The sequence below is a fragment of the Giraffa tippelskirchi genome, chromosome 10 (genome assembly GCF_054371585.1).
Source record: "Giraffa tippelskirchi isolate mGirTip1 chromosome 10, T2T-mGirTip1v1.2.pri, whole genome shotgun sequence".
In the NCBI taxonomy this organism is placed as follows: Eukaryota; Metazoa; Chordata; class Mammalia; order Artiodactyla; family Giraffidae; genus Giraffa; species Giraffa tippelskirchi.
Window position 1 is genome coordinate 101166739 of NC_137284.1, and position 22239 is coordinate 101188977.

Here is a 22239-nt window from a genome sequence, read left to right on the forward strand (position 1 = left end):
TTAACTAAGAATAGTAATAAAGATACATTAAGAGGATGGGGAAAGGACGGTAGAAGTACAAGGGAGTCAAACACACAAATCACAAAAAGTAGCCAATATATAAAAACCAAAACTAATCAGTAAATATACAACAGTAAAAACATCATATAGAAATATATGGAAATCACAGAAGAAAGCTAAAACTGTTGACCATAGGGATTGAAATTGGATGGGCAATAAAGGAAGATACTATTTTTCATCATAATCACTTTTGGTATTATTTGATTTTTTAAAAGCCATTATTGTTCAGTTGCTAACTCATGTCTCACTCTTTGCAGTCACTGCAGATGCCAGGCTTTCCTGTCCTTCACTATCTCCTGGAGTTTGCTCAAAATCATGTCCACTGAGTTGGTGATGCCACCCAACCATCTTATCCACTGTCACCTCCTTTTCCTCCCTCCGTCAGTCTTTCCCGGCAGCAGGGTCTTTTCCAATGAATGAGCTCTTCGCAACAGGTGGCCAAAGTACTGGAGCTTCAGCTTTAGCATCAGTCCTTCCAATGAATATTCACAACTGATTTCCTTTAGGATTGACTGGTTTGATCACCTTGCGGTCCAAGGAATTCTCAAAAGTCTTCTCCAGCATCAAATCTTCAACACTCAGCTTTATGGTCCAACTCTAACATCTGTACATAATTACTGGAAAAACCATAACTTTGACTATATGGACTTTTGTCAGCAGAATGATGTCTTTGCTTTTTAATATGCTGTCCAGCTTTGTTATAGTTTGTTTTCCTAGGAGCAGGCCTCTTTAATTTCATAGCTACAGTCATGTCCACACTGATTTTGGAGCCCAAGAAAATAAAATCTGTCACTGTAACCACTTTTGCCTGACTATTTGCCATGAAGTGATGGGACAGGATGCCATGATCTTACTTTTTTGAATGTTGAGTTTTAAGAAAGCCTTTTCATTCTCCTCTTTCACCTTCATAAAGAGACTCTTTAGTTCCTTTTCACTTTCTGCCACTAGAGTGGTATCACCTGCATCTCTGAGGTTGATTGATATTTCTCACAGCAATCTTGATTCCAGCTTGTGATTCATCCAGTCCAGCATTTTCCATGATATATTCTGCAAATAAGTTAAATAAGCAGGGTGACAATATACAACCCTGACATACTCCTTTCCCAATTTGGAACTGGTCCATTGTTCCATATGCATTTCTATTTGTTGCTTCTTGATTTCCATATAGGATTCTCAGGAGACAGGTAAGGTGGTCTGGTATTCCCGTCTTTTTAAAAATTTTCCACTCTCCACCATGAGAGTTCTGGCCAATCTTGCATAGCCCGACATGTCATGGCTCATAGCTTCATTGAGTTATGCAAGTCCCTTCACCATGACAAGACTGTGATCCATGTGATCACTTTGGTTAGCTTTCTGTGATTGTGATTTTCAGTCTGAAGACTGTGAAATTGCAGTTTTAAAGTCGTGTTCATGCATTAATTTTAAAAAGCTTTTATAAATTATATGTTATGAAGTTAAACCTCTCATATTTATTAGAGTCCTATTTAGCATAAGAAATACAGCTCTAAAAATAAGGTGTTTACATGTGTGCACACATACAAATTCACACACAACACACACTTCTAGGTGTGCTACTTATGTGTGTTAATAAGGCTACTATCATAATTGGGGCTTCCCAGGGGCGCTGGTGGTAAAGGATCCACCTGCACTGGTTCAGTCTCTGGGTTGGGAAAATCTTCCAGAGGAAAAAATGGCACTGCACTCCAATATTCTTGCCAGGAGAATCCCATGGACTGAGGAGCCTGGTGAGCTACAGTCCGTGGAGTCGCAAATAGTCGAACACGACTGAGCGTCTGGGCACATCACATAATTGTTGCATCTTAGGAGACAGGAGCACCATTTCCACCATATACATAGTATAAACTGAACAAATGGATTTGATTTAGATTGTCCCAAGGTAACCACCCCTTCATAAGAAAATAGTAGTTTTCCTACACTAAAAACCTGTAAGTTATTTTTCATCTCCATATAAATCTCTATTACCTTAGTATGAAATACTGAAAATGGGAGATTATTATAAGAAGGCTATATGGCTTTCTCCTATCCAGTAGTGATTAGAGTTTTCAGAATAATTTTCAAAAAAAAAGATATTACACTTAGGTCAGTAAACTCAGTCATCTATTGAATGCAAATGCAACTAAAAGCTTTGTATTCTCCATTTATTCTGTGAGGGCAAACATTCCGAAAGCCTCTGAAACAGATTTTAATGTCATCAAAAGCAAACTTGGAAAATTAATTCCTTCCAAATAGATCTGTGGATTTTCACATTATAGTTTTCTAAATGTTAGAATAGCATGCCTGAAAGTTATAGGAAACCTAAAAACAACAACAATAACAAACAACAATAAACTGACTTAGTAAGAAAACATACTTAAAGACCAAAGAGTAACAAGGGTCACAGAAAATACAAATGAATCCATGCTGTTATCTTACAGCGTTTTCATGTCCACCCATCTCTCTGTCTCAGCTTCATCCTCAGGGTAGTAGCAAGACTGTGGCATCAGTTACAAGGCTCACATCTCCTAATGGAGAGACAAAAGGATTTCCATAACCATACCAGAAGCACTCACACTCACTACTTACTTGGTGAATGGATACTAGACATACCATCAGAAAGGAGAATAGTCTGTTTGGTTTTTATAAACCTTCTACAATGTCCCTCATTCTTATTATGACTAAGAAAGGTCTCTCCTCAACTTTATCATTAGCCAAAGATTCAAAATTATATAATCCCAACTTCAGAGGGCCAAGGCTTCCTGACTTGTAAAATGAGGGCACATTTTAATGCTAACAACATTCTGTCAAGCTCTAACAAAACTTAAAATTAAGTGAAATAAAATTTAATGCCCCTTTATTAATTATACCTAATGCATATTTTAAAATTCTAATATAAAGAGATATAATCTTTTAAGGAAGCCAGGTGTCATCATACTTGCCCTTTACCATTGTCTATGCCCTTTTTAGAGCTTTTAAAATTTTACTTCCAAAACTAACATGACTCTTTCAAGATTCTTCTGTACGGACCAAGGAAATATGTTCTGGATTTTTCACAGTATAAAGGAAAAATAATGGACTTTGAGGTCAGAAAGAAAATGTTTTAATCCTGTCCTTTTTGTTTAATAAGGTGCTAATTAATTAATCTTTATGATCCTCAACTTCTTCACATGTAAAAGTGAGGGTAATGCTTTCAAGAATTTTTGTGAGAAAAAAAACTTCATGATACAGGCAAGCACCTAGCATTTACAGGTACTCAGCAGACATGCCAAAAATATATCATGCTAGAATAGATTACTGGCACAACCTGTGAAATGAGGTTATGACATGGAACTTTTTGTAAAGGCCACAAAGAGTAAAAAGCCAAAGTTACACATTTCACCTCTGTCTTCATCTACGCGTTTCATTCAGTCAATAATCATTTGCTGAGTGACTTGCATTTCACGGAAGACTAGGTGCTGGGAATTCAAAGATATCTACTGACCACAGAGGTAGAAAATGTAGTTGTAGGAACAAATGCATGAGAATGAAATTATTTTAAAATGCAGTGAGAAACTCTTAATCTAGAAACTTCATTACACTGACCAGATACACTGATCTTTTGTGATCAACTTTCTAATTCAAAAATGACTTAATTTATGTGTAGGTTATAAAGACTGGGCTCCTAAAGCTCAGAATCACTTAGGAGGACCACACAAAGGATGAGCAGTTGGGAATCAGGTTCCTCACTCCTCATCTCATCCCAATGAAGCAAAGCAATTCTGATTTTATCATTTTTATACAATGAGGTTCAATATAATAACGTATTGACAGGTTCAACATAATATACTGTTGTCCAGGAAAAACAAAAAAAGCTTAAAAGTCACTGATAAGAATAATTATTTCAGTAAAGCAAACTATTCAGGTTAAAATATCATATAATTATGCACATATAATCTTTAAATTTTACCACAGGTATTGTGGGAAGATCATTCTGCACAAGTGACATTTGATCTAAAATCTGAGAAATGAAAAGAAATAACTATTCAAAGAATTCAGGGAATAGCATTCCAGACCACAGGAATAATCATGCAGACGCTCTGAGTCAGTAAACAGTTTCAAGGAAGAAAAAAGACAGCAAGTGTGGCTGAATGATTATAGATGAAGGGGAAAGTGGAACAAGATGATGCGGAATCAATTGGTGCGTTTGAGATAGGCACAGCCTTGCAGGTCACAGTACAGTTTGTATTTTATTCTACCAGCAATGAGAAGACACCAAAGGAAATAAGCAGAGGAGACTCTATGAAAAATTACTGTGGCTTCTATGCGATAATGGATTGTAAGGGAGCAAGGGGAGAAAAAAGAAATCAGTCTAGAGATAGCAAGTAAGGGGGAAAGCATGGTATCTTGGATTATGGTGATAGCAATGGAGTTAGAGAGACATGGATATATTTTGAAGACAGAATCTTCATGAATTTGCTGTATTTGATGTATTGAATATGGTAGATAAGAAAGGAGAAGAATCAAAGATATAATCCTCCAATTTTGTGAGCAATGGATAGTAACACTGACTGAGACAGTGAACACTAGAGAGGAAAAATATCAAGAAATCTGTTTTACACATTGTAAGTTTGAGATGCTTGTTTGACAACCCAGTAGATAAGTAGGTAGCTATATATTTTAATAATAATAAAACAACAATAATAATAGCTAAGAATTATTGAGTACTTCTATTACATAAGAAGCATCATTCTGTTTTGCATCTATCATTTACATTATAATATACCCCTTAAAACAACATATGAAGTAAATATAATACCATCCTTATTTTATAAATAGGAAACTAAGGCACAGGAAGATTAAGTGACTGGGTCATACAATTGTATGGAGCTGGAAACAAGCCCAGATGGTCAGGCCTCAGGGTCTATCATCTAACTTCTACCTTTCATGGTTCACAGGACTCTGGGGCCCAGGAAAGCAGTCTCACTTATAAAATTTATGAGTTATTTATTAGTTTATCAACTTTTACATTCAAGATGTATTAACTGAGCACTTGCTATGGGCCAAGTTTTGCTCTAATGAATAAAACAGGTAAAAGTCTGGTCCTTAGGAAGTTCACAATACATCAGAAGGTTATAACCATTGTGAAGAAAACTAAAAATGTGTAAGGACAGTAGATGTGTCTAGAGTTGGAATATTATTTTACACAGCAAAGCCAATATTCCCTCTCTGAGAGGGTGACATTTGAGCAAAAAGATAAAATAAATGTGTAAGCTGTGTGTGTATCTGATAGATGAAAGTATCACAGTAACTACAAAGGCCCTGGGGCAGAAGAAGTACACTTACCATGTTCCACCTTCTAGTCCTAGGATCTAAAGAGGGCCTTTGAACTTGACCCATCCTGACAGCATTTCTCCTTAAAGGTGAAATATGTACATGGATATGAGAGCAGGGAGTTGTAGGAATAGGGTAGGGGGTGTGGGGGGGGCAGTGAATAGCTAAGAGCAGAGCCTTGGGTTCCCCCTTAAAGGTCCATATGACCCAGTTTGCTTAACCAGTTCTCTGCCTTGTTCTATTACGACTAAGTGTCTATGTTAAAAATATTCTTAGAACTAGAAACACACCATACTCTTTCCATTCTTTTCCCTTCCAACCTGCCCCAGGTTCAGTTCAGTTCCAGCTCAGTTCAATTGCTCAGTAATGTCCAACTCTCAGTGACCCCATGGACTGCAGCATGCCATGCCTCCCTGTCCATCACCAACTCCCGGAGTTTACTCAAACTCATGTCCATTGAGTCAGTGATGCCATCCAATCATCTCACCCTCTGTCGTCCCCTTCTCTTCCTGCCTTCAATCTTTCCCAGCATCAGGGCCTTTTCAAATGAGTCAGCAGTTAGCATCAGGTGGCCAAAGTATTGGAGTTTCAGCTTCAGCATCAGTCCTTCCAATGAATATTCAGGACAGATTCTTTTAGGATGGACTGGTTGGATCTCCTCGCTGTCCAAGGGACTCTCAATAGTCTTCTCCAACACCACAGTTCAAAAGCATCAATTTTTCAGCGCTCAGCTGGAACAACAGACTGGTTCCAAATTGGGAAAGGAGTACGTCAAGGCTGTATATTGTCACCCTGTTTATTTAACGTACATGCAGAGTACATCATGAGAAACACTGTGCTGGATGAAGCACAAGCTGGAAACAAGATTGCCAGGAGAAATATCAGTAACCTCACATATGCTGATGACACCACCTTTATGGCAGAAAGTGAAGAAGAACTAAAGAGCCTCTTGATGAAAGTGAAAGAGGAGAGTGAAAAAGTTCACTTAAAGCTCAACATTCAGAAAACTAAGATCATGGCATCTGGTCCCATCACTTCGTGGCAAATAGATGGGGAAACAGTGGAAACAGTGACAGACTTTTTTGGGGGTGGCTCCAAAATCACTGCAGATGGTGACTGCAGCCATGAAATTAAAGGACACTTGCTCCTTGGAAGAAAAGTTATTACCAACCTAGACAGCTTATTAAAAAGCAGACATTACTTTGCCAACAAAAGTCTGTCTAGTTAAAGCTATGGTTTTTCCAGCAGTCATGTATGGATGTGAGAGTTGGACTGTAAAGAAAGCTGAGAGCTGAAGAACTGATGCCCCAGGTTAAACTCTCCCATACAAAGCAGTTCTGAAACCATGTCTTGTTGACTTCAATATCTGCTGACAAACTACTTGCACGTGAACTGCCTGCCTGTCTGGACATCTAAGATTATTGATGTTGAACTGTCTCTCATTGTACATTTTCACTGATCACTGGGTTAGACCCTCCAGGAAGGACTCTTTGCCTAGTCACTAACAGAGATTCTGGATACCATTGTTACCTCCTAAACTGGATTTTCTCCCTGTTTATGTATGCTTATGTATTCCAAACACCTGCTCCATTCCAGTAGTTCAATCTAATTTCAGGTTTCTGTTCTTCCTACATAGCACTATCCTATTGCAGCAGATGGGCAATAACTGGCCATACCTATATCTATTTTTAGAATTAATTTAACAAAATATTTACCACTATTGAAAAGAGTAAAGCAAGTATGACTTCAAACTATGGTTCTTGGAGAGCAGTATTATGTCTTTTTTTATAATTAATTAATTTATTTATTTATTTACTTTACAATTTGTATTGGTTTTGCCATACATTGATATGAATCTGCCATGTGTCTTAATTGCCTTTCTTCCCTAGGACCTAGTCCACCTCTGGCATAGAGTAGATGCTCAGTAAATGCTTTTGGATGAACAGAATAAATGAATGGCACTTTCAGGCATTTTTGGAGTAAGCTAAATGCTTTGGGGATGGTAGCACAATCTTGCCTAACTGATTTTATTTTTCAAGTGGTTAACATTAGACCAAGAATTTTTCTAAATTTTCATCAATCAAGCTGACTTAGTACTGCCCTTTATAAAAGAAAGGTAAGAGTGATCAACCTATAATTTAGAGGTTCAAGGATTGTCACTAATAATCTTTTGAGGGTATGTCAGGACTCATGAGGTGGACAATACAAGGTCTGGTTGCTCTCCTCCACCACCAGGAGGACATCCAACCTTTCTCTTAAAGTGGGATGCCTTTATGAGGGGAGGTGGGGGAAGGGCTCGAAAAACTGAGGATTTCCTAAAATAAACCAAAAAGAAACTTTTTACTTTAAATCTGAAAAAAAAAATTGATGTCTAGGTGGTAAGAATACAGCAAAAACAAAGACTCTTATGTACTACTGTAATTCTACTTCTGGGCTTCCCTGGTGGCTCAGACAGTAAAGAATCTACCTGCAATGCAGGAAACCTGGGTTCGATCCCTGGGTTGGGAATATCCCCTGGAGAAGGGAACTGTTACCCACTCCAGTATTCTGGCCTGAAGAATTTCATGGACAGAGGAGCCTAACAGGCTAGAGTCTATGAGGTCTCAAAGAGTCAGACACAACTGAGTGACCTTCACTGTGCATGCTTATATATTACTGTAGGAACAAACAATTTAGATAATGTTTTAGGAAGAGAATTTGGCAATATTTAACAAAACTTTAAATGCATATATCTTTCACTAAGTAATTCTACTTTTAGAAACCCATCCTACTTAACACCAGCTCTCAAGAGGCTGTTCATTTAGGCTTTGTTTCTAACAGCAAAACTGAAAATAATCTAAATTGTAATTTTTTTATGGGAATGGCTAAATAAAACATTGCACATACCATATAATACTATATAGTGATTTAAAGGAATGAGGTTGAGCTTGTGTGTTGACACAGAATATTCCTTATATAACTTTAAATAAATGGAAAACAATTTGCAAATGATGTTCTGCATGTTTTCATTTTTTTGTAAAAAAAGAAACAAGTCTATGTATGCATATGCTTGCTTTTGCTTAGAATAAGTCTTGTTGTTTGGTCACTAAGTTGTGTCCAACCCTTTTGCAAACCCATGCACTGTAGCCTGCCAGGCTCCTCTGTCCATGAGATTTCCCAGGCAAGAATACTGGAATTGTTGTCATTTCCTTCTCCAGGGGAATCTTCCTGACCTTGCAATCAAAACCCCTGTCTCCTGCACTGGCACATTCTGTAGCACTGAGTTACCTGGGAAATCCAACTATAAAGTAAGCACCATTATTAAATATGTAACAGATGAAAAAATTGATTCTTTAGTACCTTGTCCAAAACACACAACTAGAACTTACTGACTCAAGGTTTGAATCCAATCTTTTTGATTCCTAGAGTTTTCTTCTTTAATATTGTTTCTCATTAAAAACACCGAGAGAGATGTAGGTCAAGAAATGGACACCAAATCACAACTTGGTTAAGACTAAAAATATATATATACAATGAAATAAAGAAAATGAATTTTTAATTAAGTTAAGGTAAAATTTTTAAGGTTCAAAAGACAGCTACATATCTTATTAGATCTGTATAACAGAGATTTGTTTGGAGTGAAAGTGTATACCTCGATTTTACAGGAAAGCTAAAAATAATAAAGGAAAAAAAACTGGGATTTAAAGCCAATTTTACTATTATTTGTGCACACAATAAGTCCCCTACATGTGAATGAGTTCCATTACAAGAGCACATTCAGAAGTCCAATTTATTCAGAAGTCCAACAATGTTAGTCCAACTAACACAGTCACCTATACAGTACTGCACTAACTTATGTGATTGGACATAGGAATGCACACTCATACCTTTGAAAGTTCACAGCTTCATGGTTTGTATGTAGTAGACAAATTGTATTTGTTCCTATATGGAAATGGGTTCTACTCATGCAATTTTAAGTTCATGAGTTGAGGAATTCCCTGGTTGTCCAACGGTTAGGACTCTGTGCTTTCACTGATGAGGGTACTGGTCAGTCCCTCATAGGGGAATTGTTGTTGTTCAGTTGCTAAGTTTTGTCCGACTCCTTGCAATGCCATGGACTGCAACATGCCTGGCTCCTCTGTCCTCCACTCTCTCCCGGAGTTTGTAGCCTGGCAGGCTAGAATCCCCAGTATCACAAAAGAGTCGGATAGGACCTAGCGACTAAAACAACAACAAAACAACTTCATAGTTGTCATGTGAATTACCTTAAAGAATGCAGGCAAAAGACATCTTACATAGTAAATGTCTACTAAAGTATTATTACAACCATTCCCCTCAACCAGATAATGTAATTGTGCATGAGCTCACATAGGATATCATAATGGTTAGTTTTATCTTAAAAAATATAAAACATATTACACGAAGTGAGAGCTTTTTAAAAAAAAAAATCTAATTGCCTGAATTCTTTAAAATATCTTAAAAATGTCTGGAAATAATTTCTTCTAAAAATTTAAATGTTGGCAGGAGTTACATGGATGAATGGCAGTCTCTGAAGAAGCCGTAGTGCATCCCTCTCCATTCCAAGTGATTTACTATGAGTCAAGCTTCTGATATCACCAGTTCTCCCCAGCAGGCCCCCAGCCATGTTCTCAGTGGATCTTGATTATAGAGAACAAATAAGACAGGCAAATGTAGACAAAATTAAATGACAGGGTTAACTTCCATTTCCCAAACCTGGAAATAGTCCACTGCTTTTTTCACATTCTCCTCCATGGGCAACTTTGTGCTCAAGAATGGGAGAGAAATTGGTGTTTTCTTCCAGCAGTTGGCCCAGATGCACTCCCCAAGAACTGCTGTATCATTCTTCTTGAGGTATGGGGTGAAATGTTATACACTCTAAGAAGGGGGGCCACAGCCAAAAGTTGCATTGCCCAATTCTATGTTACCGAAGACTAAAAAGTGGGACATAAAAGACCCTCCCAACTTTATCCTTATGAGGCATACTTGAAGTATTTGTACACAAAAGCATTACTGAATTTGTAGGATTCCCTTTGTAAGATTATAGCAAGATTGCTTTTGTGAAGTATTTTTTAGACAGCTAGATATTTTTTCCTAAAATAGCTACTTATAAGATCTTAAGATAGGCAAATTCTGCAAAAGTTCTTCCTTTCTAGCATCTTAAAAAACACGTCTCTTTTTTCAAATTTCATAAATTGAGCCATATTGTTAAGTTAAATGACATCAGCCTTAATAATGTTCATATTTGTCAGTCATAAGATTATTGTTCTACATTTTACTTTCTTCCTGAGAGCAACAAGAAAGATTAGTACAAAATATCTTTTTTCCAGAAAAGTTTAGCAGCTTTCAGAATTTTCTTGGATATACTATAAAAATTATTATAATAGTTTTAACAGTGGCTAACATTTATCGTGAGGTTATTGAATTTCAAACACCATCTAACTGCTTTATATAAATAAACTTATACAATCCTCATAACAACCCTACCAAGTAGGCACTATTATTATTCCCATTTTACAGAGGAAGGAATTAAGGCACAAAGAGGTTTAATAATTTCCCAAGTTACACAGCTGGTAGCTGGGGAAACCTGTTCAATCCCAAGGAGTCTTGCTCCAGAGTCTGCTGAAATTCTAGGCCATGCTGCCCAGCCATTCACAGACAAGATGCACTTGTGATCAGACTAGGGTCTGAAAAGGTGAACACTACAGTGCTAGCTCTTATATCACAAGCTATGCTATCCACTACCCCCCAGAAGCCTAATCCCCAAAAAGTGCAGTGAAGGAAATAAAAACCCATTTCAAATATGTATATTTTTAAAAACCTTACATTTTTCTGAATAGTACATGGCTTTGCCATTTTGATTCATATTTCCACCTTCTAAAAATATAAAAGTCAGCATGCATTCATTTTAAAAATTTACTCTGAATTTTATAAAAGTTTAAGATATGACACTTTATCCAGTGTATTTTGAAACCATAAAATAGCATTAGTATGTTAGATCAATTATTCTGATGCATACTAAGGCTTTAACAAGTCCTCAGGCTCAGAATACACCCTTCTCAACATGCCAGGGGACGTCTAAATCCTTGGAAACCTCTGAAACAGAGTTGTGGACTCACAGTTCTAGAGGGCCCAGGCAGGTAACTTTAATAAATAAATCCTATGGAATACAATATAATCAGCAGGAGGGGAACCTAGAGTTAACTAGAGAAGGCACAACCTATATAAAAACACTCAAATTCGACTTTAAAATACTGTGTCAAGTACATAAAATATGGCTAATAATACATTATGCTCTAAATGGAATAGCACAATAATGTTTCTTGAGCTGACCAACCTGGCCAGTACATAGGTTATGACATACTCTTTGCTATAATCACTTGTTTATTAGGTCTTAGTCTCCCAGTACAAGTTCCCTGAAGGGACAGAGTCTAGCTCTTTCACCCTTATATTCATTGTCATTCAAAAAAATACCTTTGAGCTCCTACTAAATATTCTAGAAACCGATGCATATAACAATGAACAAAACAAGTGAATTCTCTGTACTCATGCCTTTTTGATCTTACGGGGAAATACAAAATAAATGAATAAATAAATAAGAAAAATTAGACTATGTCACATGGCAATAAATAAGGAATATAAAGTAGATAGGATAGAGGGTTGTGGGGTGAGAGTGAGGGTTGATATTTTATAAATGATAACAGAGATCTCTCCAAGAAGGTGACATTTAGTGAAGACATAAAAGAAATGGAGAGTGATCCACATAGATACCCAAGGAAGAGCTTCTCTTTTGTCATGTGCTTAATGTCAAAAGGAACATTAAGCACCTATGTCTTTGAGTAGGAAGTGCTTTGTCTGACTGAAGAACAGCAAAGAACCCAGTGTGGCTGAAGGGAAGGAAGCAAGGGCAGGGATAGGATACTGCGCAGAAAGTAAGAGAAGAGGGTGCTATTCATGCAGGGTCTGGCAGACTGTTGTGATGACTTTGGCTTCTACTCTGAATGAGATGGGAAGCCACTGAAGGAGGAATATGATCTGGCTTATGTTTTAATAATATCACTGTGGCTACAAAGTTAAGAATAGATGGAAAGAGAGTAAAGGCTGACAAAGGTGACCAGTTAGGAGGGACCTTTCATAATGAAATGCAATAGATGATGGTGGAGTGGACCAGACTGGTAGCAGATAGGATGGTAAAAGGCTATCAGATTCTGTATATATTTTGAAGGTGGAGCCAACAAGACTTGCTGATAGATTGGATGTAGGGTATGAAAAAAAGAGAGGAGTCAAAATTTTGGCCTGAAGTATTAAACAGAGGAAGTTATGCGTTTACTAAGATGGAAAAGACTATGGAAGAAATTGGTCTGGGTTGAGGGAAAGGAAAGAATCAGGAGATCAGTGCTAGACAAAACCTGTGATGCCTACTAGGCATCCAAGTGGGAATGTCACAAAAGCAACTGGATGTTTATGACTGAACTTTAGGGAAGACGTGCAGACTGAAGACATAAACTTAGGATTGTCAGGGCATAGGTAATATTTAGAAAGACAGAGAGGATAAAATTACCGAGGACATTTTTATAGAAGGAGAAGAGGTCCAAAGACTCAGAGCTTGCTAAGGTTTAAATATCTGGGAGATGAAGAGATATGAGCAGATGAAACAGGGTCAGAATGAGGATAGTACCATGGAGATGCACGACTCAAATTCCTCCTTCAAGAAAGGACTTGCTTCCCAGTTTAAGGAAGTATGGAGATCAGACAGTCCAGTTGTCAGCTACTTTATGGTCATTCTCAGCAGTACAGACCACCTTGGTCAAAAGCAAGCTTTTCTCTGATGAGCCTACTTAGGAAAATAACATTTTCTACATGGAGGCCTATTTCGGTAATTTTGAGTTAAGTAGTACTATAGTTAGTAACACTGAGGGAACCTTCAGATGAAGACCTTAAATGAAACTCCATAATCCAATTCAACTTTCTTCCTCTTTTGAATTGTATTATTTTTAAGTGGCACTTTAATTCCAGTAAGTTATATGTTTTTATCTAAATTAGTAACTATAAATACTTCCCTACATTTTGGGGAAGTTCTAGCACTTCCTTGATTATGCAATTATAGCAAAAGAGGCAAAAATACAGATAAAGACAACTTGAAATGGCTTATTTTACCCAACGGCAATTATTTGCTAATTTGTCTATATTTACAACAGACAATGAGCTTCTTACAGTTAGGAACCACGTATCTTTGTATTTGTGATATCTAAGCATGGACTAGTTCCGGAGAAGGCAATGGCACCCCACTCCAGTACTCTTGCCTGGAAAATCCCATGGACAGAGAAGCCTGGTAGGCTGCAGTCCATGGGGTCACAAAGAGTCGAACACGATGGAGCTTCACTTTCACTTTTCACTTTCATGCATTGGAGAAGGAAATGGCAACCCACTCCAGTGTTCTTGCCTGGAGAATCCCAGGGACGGCGGAGCCTGGTGGGCTGCCGTCTATGGGGTCTCACAGAGTCGGACACGACTGAAGTGACTTAGCAGCAGCAGTTCCAGTAAGTGCTCAATAAAACTTTGATTAATTAATTAAGTTGATTAATTAATGTGCCCTCACAGAGCTATTGAGAAGTAAAATAAAAATCATATAAAATTTACCTTCTCTTCCCTCTTTTATGGTAGAAATGCAAATAAAAAATGAAATGACAGAAAAATAAGAGGAGAGAGGCAAGAGGCATCAAAACGGTACACAATTAATTAATGACTGACTATATAGCTATTTCAAATCTTCAAAGGTGATGCTGTGAAAGTGCTGTACTTGATATGCCAGCAAATTTGGAAAACTCAGCAGTGGCCACAGGACTGGAAAAGGTCAGTTTTCGTTCCAATCCCAAAGAAAGGCAATGCCAAAGAATGCTCAAACTACCGCACAATTGCACTCATCTCACATGCTAGTAAAGTAATGCTCAAAATTCTCCAAGCCAGGCTTCAGCAATACATGAACCGTGAACTTCCAGATGTTCAAGCTGGTTTTAGAAAAGGCAGAGGAACCAGAGATCAAATTGCCAATATTCACTGGATCATCGAAAAAGCAAGAGAGTTCCAGAAAAACATCTATTTCTGCTTTATTGACTATGCCAAAGCCTTTGACTGTGTGGATCACAATAAACTGTGGAAAATTCTGAAAGTGATGGGAATACCAGACCATCTGACCTGTCTCTTGAGAAACCTGTATGCAGGTCAGGAAGCAACAGTTAGAACTGGACATGGAACAACAGACTGGTTCCAAATAGGAAAAGGAGTACGTCAAGGCTGTATATTGTCACCCTGCTTATTTAACTTCTATGCAGAGTACATCATGAGAAACGCTGGGCTGGAAGAAACACAAGCTGGAATCAAGATTGCCGGGAGAAATATCAATAACCTCAGATATGCGGATAACACCACCCTTATGGCAGAAAGTGAAGAAGAACTAAAGAGCCTCTTGATGAAGGTGAAAGAGGAGAGTGAAAAAGTTGGCTTAAAGCTCAACGTTCAGAAAACTAAGATCATGGCATCTGGTCCCATCACTTCATGGGAAATAGATGGGGAAACAGTGGAAGCAGTGTCAGACTTTATTTTTTTGGGCTCCAGAATCACTGCTGATGGTGACTGCAGCCATGAAATTAAAAGATGCTTACTCCTTGGAAGGAAGGTTATGGCCAACCTAGATAGCATATTTAAAAGCAGAGACATTACTTTGCCAACAAAAGTCCGTCTAGTCAAGGCTATGGTTTTTCCAGTGGTCATGTATGGATGTGAGAGTTGGACGGTGAAGAAAGCTGAGCGCCGCAGAATTGATGCTTTTGGACTGTGGTGTTGGAGAAGACTCTTGAGAGTCCCTTGGACTGCAAGGAGATCCAATCAATCCATCCTAAAAGAGATCAGTCCTGGGTGTTCATTGGAAGGACTGATGTTGAAGCTGAAACTCCAATACTTTGGCCACCTCATGCGAAGGGTTGACTCATTGGAAAAGACCCTAATGCTGGGTAGGATTGGGGGCGGGAGGAGAAGGGGACGACAGAGGATGAGATGGTTGGATGGCATCACCGACTCGATGGACATGGGTTTGGGTAGACTCCGGGAGTTGGTGATGGACAGAGAGGCCTGGCGTGCTGCACTTCTCGGGTCACAAAGAGTCAGACACGACTGAGCGACTGAACTGAACTGAACTGATATAGTTATTTCTTTCACAATTGCTCATTTACACAAAATCCTAAAATGTGGTATGGCCAAACAATTTGTGCAACAGCATACAGATTTCTTTATCACCAGTATAGGCACCATCCACCAGTGTCCAACCATAGTTGAACTGTTTTGCTCACTTTTGAGAAATTGCATTATGCATCTTTAATCTCAAACATTTATATATTAATTGGAGTTATGTATTTATAATAATCTTTTCTACTCATCATATTCCTAATCATTTAAAATACGTTAGTTACCATGGAAACAATGTCATCAACCAAGGGCAAACCTCAGTGACATCCACAATTGATGAAATATGAAATCAATTAATATGATGGCTGTGAAATTTATAACAGTTACTTAGAAAGGGTTAGCTAATCTAGTGTAAAATAAACATCATGGTGGGGGGAGGCATGTAGTCACCATCAGAGTTTTTCACTTCTACAATCTCAGGTGAGTTCATTATCAGCCACCCTCTTAAAACGTATGCTTCTTTTGGAAAACTTTGCCATATAAATCATCTCAGAAATGGTCCATATATTTTAGTCATCCTCAGAAAAGATGGGAAATGAAATAAGGCAATTCACAGCCTATGCACTGCCCTTCCAAAGGATTTTTGCCTCCTCTGGCTGTGCCTTACACTGAAGTACTGATTTCTCTATCAGTGATTTCTTTATAGAAGATTGACTCAACTCAAGAAAAGCCACAAGGTAAGCAACCAATCAGGTGGTGAGATTTTAGGGCAAGAGGAAAATCTCTATATAAAAACATTACCTCTCACCCCATCGCCTCTTGTCCATGAAATTCCACCATTTATTTCCATTTTTTGAGCATTGTCTTCTCTAAAAGACATCTTTTAAACTGCAGAAATTTGAGACAAGAACATATCTCAAAGATCCTCATAAGGATCCAACTATAAGAGATGAATCAGCCTGCGGTGCAGGAGACGTGGGTTCAGTCCCTGGGTCAGGAAAATCCCCTGGAGAAGGAAATGGCAACCCACTTCAGTATTCTTGCCTGGAAAATCCCATGGACAGAGGAGCCTGGCAGGCTACAGCCCATGTGGTTGCAAGAGTCAGACATGACTTAGTGAATAAACCACCATAAGAGATGAGGAAAATTGAGCCCCTAAGTGAGGAAGTGGCTTCCCTGGAATAATATCAAGTAAAGAACAGAGCTAAATAAAATCCCTATCTCCTAACTCACAGGAATAGCACTGGGAGCCTATAAAAGGGGTGTAGGGAGAGAAGGAAAAATGGGTACAGGTAGTATGAGATGTGATCTCAGGGAACATAACTGAAGAACCATGGAGAGTAAAACAGGAAAGGAAGAAAGCCAATACAACAATGCTTAGTGAATTGTTTGATATAGGATACTACACGGCAGTGAAAAAGAACCAGCCACTAATACCTAGAGTAACATAGGTGAACCCCACCAGCATAATACCAAGAAGTGAGACCCAAAATAGGATATAAAGTATGAATCTATTTATATAAAATTTTAAAACAAAGGGGACACAAGCTAGTACTCCAAGATACTCTAAATATTCTTTATATTGAACTTTGTGGTAGCTACATGCATGTACACATATGTAAAAATCCATAAAGCTATACATATAAGATTTGTAGAGTTTCATATAAATTTTGCCTCAGTTTTTTAAAATCTTTTAAAAAAAAACTTTATTGAGTTGACCAACACTGTAGGCAATAAACGTTTAATTCTGCCAGGATCTTCGAGGTGTTATTTGCAGACTATCTTAAACTTCAGTTTTCTTGCCTGGAGGATTCCATGGACACAGAAGCCTTGTGGGCTGTAGTCCATGGGGTCACAAACAGTCGGACACGACTGAGTGACTAATACATTTTATCTTATAAGTGGAAGGGTACAATATGGGTACACCCTTAATGAAAAGGTGACCTTAGTAAAAACAATGAAAAAAATGACAAGACAATAAAGTTATGCTCCAAATAATATATATCCTACTTGGTCCTGTGATGTTCTAAACTCATTGATCTCCATAAGAAAAGCATTATGTGCGTGTGGAAAGTAGTGGAATGGAAAGGGTTGTACCACATTCTCCAGTTTTCCGTTTTCACTGTGAGACATGGTAGATCGGGCAAGATCAGTATTAGTGGAGATAACATGACCAATGAAAAGATGTCTTTAATGATAGAGAGATGAGAGACATTTAGGGGTTAAATTGAAGATTTCCCAATAATCAAATACCCTGCAGTGCAAGCACTGAAACCCATTAACAACTTATGAAAGTTTCCTTTGAGGCAAGTGACTCTGAGCATTTTGGAACCTTCTTTAGAGAAGGGAAGGTCTGAGAAATGCCTTCTTTAGCAACAAAATTAAGTACACTTATATAAACTAGTCTCTCCAACGGACTCCAGTTATGTCACTGACCTGACTCTCGAGGAGGATTCAGCTGCTAGGATAACACCTTAAATTTGCTCTAGCAAATCTTACCAGAGGCAGAGAAAGTAACAGAGCTTGTATCCATCATAAAACCAATGTTACAGATACTATTGTTCCCTGACTAGAACCATCCTCCACTCTCCTTCCTCCTTTCTGTGAGGTAGCCCTTCCACAAACAGCAGATATGACTCAGTCCCAGTATGACTATATATGGCTTAAACCAAACAGAACATTGCCTCTTCCCAGCCTTTATTTCTGATTCAGTGTTATATGACCATGGCACACAAGCATTTCCTCTTTTTCCTTGGAATTCTCCCCTGGGTGATTTGTAAAGCCAGGAACTGTAGCCGCCATCTTATTTACAGCCTAAGAAAGAACCATACACATAGAGGAAAGTAGATGAAGAGAAAACTGCTTGAGGCAACTCAAGCTCACAACACCTTTTGACTTATAAATATGGAACCAACACTTTCTATGTTGTTTAAGATAATTTGAGCTGGATTTTCTGATGCTGCTGATTCAGTAATTTTTATTTGTTGTGTCACTATTTCTAATAACTTTGAACCTTCACCAAATAAAAGCTGGATAAGCCAAATACCAACTGCCCCACTAAAACACAAGCAGGACACCCTGGCATTTCCATTTTCTACTGAGGTTCACCATAATTTTCCATTTTTGTAGCTATATGGGATATTTCCAAGTTATCTGGGATAAAATATACATTCTTTTCAGATAAACTGACTTGTTTATCTGTTCCTATATTTTTAGAATATTGCTATGGAGTCTAGCTTCAGTGAACCTCTGAACATACCCAAATTCATCTCAAAACATCTCTGAGATTCTAAGCTGTATCAGTATTTTGGCCTAGAACATCATCTGAGGTAAAAAATAAGAAGACTAAAAGATGATGCGTTATTCTTATTTTTCATTTGTTTTTAAACAATCTAGCAATTAAGTATATACAAGCATGATTCTGAGTGATGACTGAGTTTAAAGTAAAGGAGAACTTTTTGTCCTCCTTCCTCTTACAAAACTATTCATTTAGGAATGCTGTTAACTAAAGCAGAACAAAGACAATAAAACCTCTTATTATCAAATTGTCATTATAAGGTTTGCATTCAGATCTATCTAGCTTCTTTATGTATAAATGTGCATTTCTATTTGTGTATAAAACTTTGTATATGAAGCCATATTCACATATTCAAATATGAATATGAAGCCTTATGTATTGAAATTGTTTTAACTGGACACTAGTTTAAAATAAACTGTTGAAAATATTTTATAAAACCACTAGCTTTCACAAACTTTTATCATGAATCAAGATCTAGTCTCTTCTACCATCTTTTTCTGTCCTTAAATTCCTAACTGTGCCTTCATGTTTTGGTAGAAAAGCAAGTCTTCTTGATATCTTTAGGAACCCGCAAGTCCCTCATTTTGTATATCTCTCCATATTATGCTTTCATCTTTTTAGTCTATGATAATTCAGAAAGGGGATATTCTAAAGTAGGTTTTTAGCAATAAAACTTCCCTTCATCAATGGCCCACTTGTCCTTTACTTTTATAAAATTACTCTGCACAAGGTAAAGAATCCACCTGCAATGTGGGAGACCTGGGTTTGATCTCTGTGTTGGGAAGATCCCCTGGAGGAGGTCATGGCAACCCACTCCAGTATTCTTGCTTGGAGAATCCCCATGGAAAAAGGAGCCTACCAGGCTACAGTCCATGGGGTCACAAAGAGCTGACCACAACTGAGCAACTAAGCACAGCACAAACACAGCACACCACACAAGACATCGACTCTGTACATTTTTATTTTTTATTTTTTTAATAAATTTATTTATTTTAGTTGGGGGCTAATTACTTTACAATATTGTAGTAGTTTTTGCCATACACTGACATGAATCAGCCATGGGTTTACATGTGTTCCCCTTCCTGGACCCCCCTCCCTCCTCCCTCCCCATCCCATCCCTCTGGGTCATCCCATTGCCCCAGCCCTGAGCATTTGTCTCATGCCTCGAACATGGAATGGTGTTCTGTTTCACATGATAATATACATGTTTCAGTGCTATTGTCCCAGAACGTCCCACCCTCACCTTCTCCCTCAGAGTCCATAAGACTGTTCTATGCATCTGTGTCTCTTATTCCGTCTCGCATATAGGGTTATCGTTACCATCTTTCAAATTCCATATATATGCATTAGTATACTGTATTGTTGTTTTTCTTTCTGGCTTACTTCACTCTGTATAATGGGCTCCAGTTTCATCCATCTCAATAGAACCAATTCAAATGTATTTTTTTTAATGGCTGAGAAATATTCCATTGTGTATATGTACCACAGCTTCCTTATCCATTCGTCTGCTGATGGACATCTAGGTTGCTTCCATGTCCTGGCTATTGTAAACAGTGCTGCGATGAACATTGGGGTACACGCGTCTCTTTCAATTCTGGCTTCCTCGGTGTGTATGCCCAGCAGTGGGATTGCTGGGTCATATGGCAGCTCTATTCCCAGTTTTTTAAGGAATCTCCACACTGTTCTCCATAGGGGCTGTACTAGTTTGCATTCCCACCAACAGTGTAAGAGGGTTCCCTTTTCTCCACACCCTCTCCAGCATTTATTGCTTGTAGACTTTTGGATAGCAGCCATTCTGACTGGTGTGAAATGGTACCTCATGGTGGTTTTGATTTGCATTTCTCTAATAATGAGTGATGTTGAGCATCCTTTCATGTATTTGTTAGCCATCTGTATGTCTTCTTTGGAGAAGTGTCTTTTAGTTCTTTGGCCCATTTTCTGATTGGGTCGTTTATTTTTCAGGAATTCAGCTGCAGGAGTTGCTTGTATATTTTTGAGATTAATTGTTTGTCTGTTGCTTCATTTGCTATTATTTTCTCCCATTCTGAAGGCTGTCTTTTCACCTTGCTTATAGTTTCCTTTGTTGTGCAAAAGCTTTTAATTTTAATTAGGTCCCATTTGTTTATTTTTGCTTTTATTCCCAATATTCTGGGAGGTGGGTCATGGAGGATCCTGCTGTGATTTATGTCAGAGAGTGTTTTGCCTATGTTTTCCTCTAGGAGTTTTATAGTTTCTGGTCTTACGTTTAGATCTTTAATCCATTTTGAGTTTATTTTTGTGTATGGTGTTAGGAAGTGTTCTAGTTTCATTCTTTTACAAGTGGTTGACCAGTTTTCCCAGCACCACTTGTTAAAGAGATTGTCTTTTCTCCATTGTATATTCTTGCCTCCTTTGTCGAAGATAAGGTGTCCATAGGTGCGTGGGTTTATCTCTGGGCTTTCTATTTTGTTCCATCGATCTATATTTCTGTCTTTGTGCCAGTACCATACTGTCTTGATGACTGTGGCTTTGTAGTAGAGCCTGAAGTCAGGCAGGTTGATTCCTCCAGTTCCATTCTTCTTCCTCAAGATTGCTTTGGCTATTCGAGGTTTCTTATATTTCCATACAAATTGTGAAATGATTTGTTCTAGTTCTGTGAAAAATACCATTGGTAGCTTGATGGGGATTGCATTGAATCTATAGATTGCTTTGGGTAGTATACTCATTTTCACTATATTAATTCTTCCAATCCATGAACACGGTATATTTCTCCATCTGTTTGTGTCCTCTTTGATTTCTTTCATCAGTGTTTTATAGTTTTCTATATATAAGTCTTTTGTTTCTTTAGGTAGATATATTCCTAAGTATTTTATTCTTTGTGTTGCAATGGTGAATGGTATTGTTTCCTTAATTTCTCTTTCTGTTTTCTCATTATTGGAGAATAGGAATGCAAGGGATTTCTGTGTGTTAATTTTATATCCTGCAACTTTACTATATTCATTGATTAGCTCTAGTAATTTTCTGGTAGAATCTTTAAGGTTTTCTATGTAGAGGATCATGTCATCTGCAAACAGTGAGAGTTTTACTTCTTCTTTTCCTATCTGTATTCCTTTTATTTCTTTTTCCGCTCTGATTGCTGTGGCCAAAACTTCCAAAACTATGTTGAATAGTAGTGGTGAAAGTGGGCATCCTTGCCTTGTTCCTGACTTTAGGGGAAATGCTTTCAATTTTTCACCATTGAGGATAATGTTTGCTGTGGGTTTGTCATATATAGCTTTTATTATGTTGAGGTATGTTCCTTCTATTCCTGCTTTCTGGAGGGTTTTTATCATAAATGGATGCTGAATTTTGTCAAAGGCTTTTTCTGCATCTATTGAGATAATCATATGGTTTTTATCTTTCAATTTGTTAATGTG

The 22239-nt window shown here is 37.8% G+C and overlaps 1 protein-coding gene across 1 annotated transcript in view; it reads right to left on the reverse strand.

Annotated features, from left to right (window-relative positions):
• FOXP2 (forkhead box P2) overlaps positions 1-22239 on the reverse strand; it is a 1512938-nt gene that overhangs the window by 1452335 nt on the left and 38364 nt on the right. The window contains exon 2 of the mRNA XM_081537130.1: positions 2494-2582. The gene's annotated coding sequence lies outside the window, so the exon portion shown is untranslated. The remainder of the gene's footprint in view (positions 1-2493; positions 2583-22239) is intronic.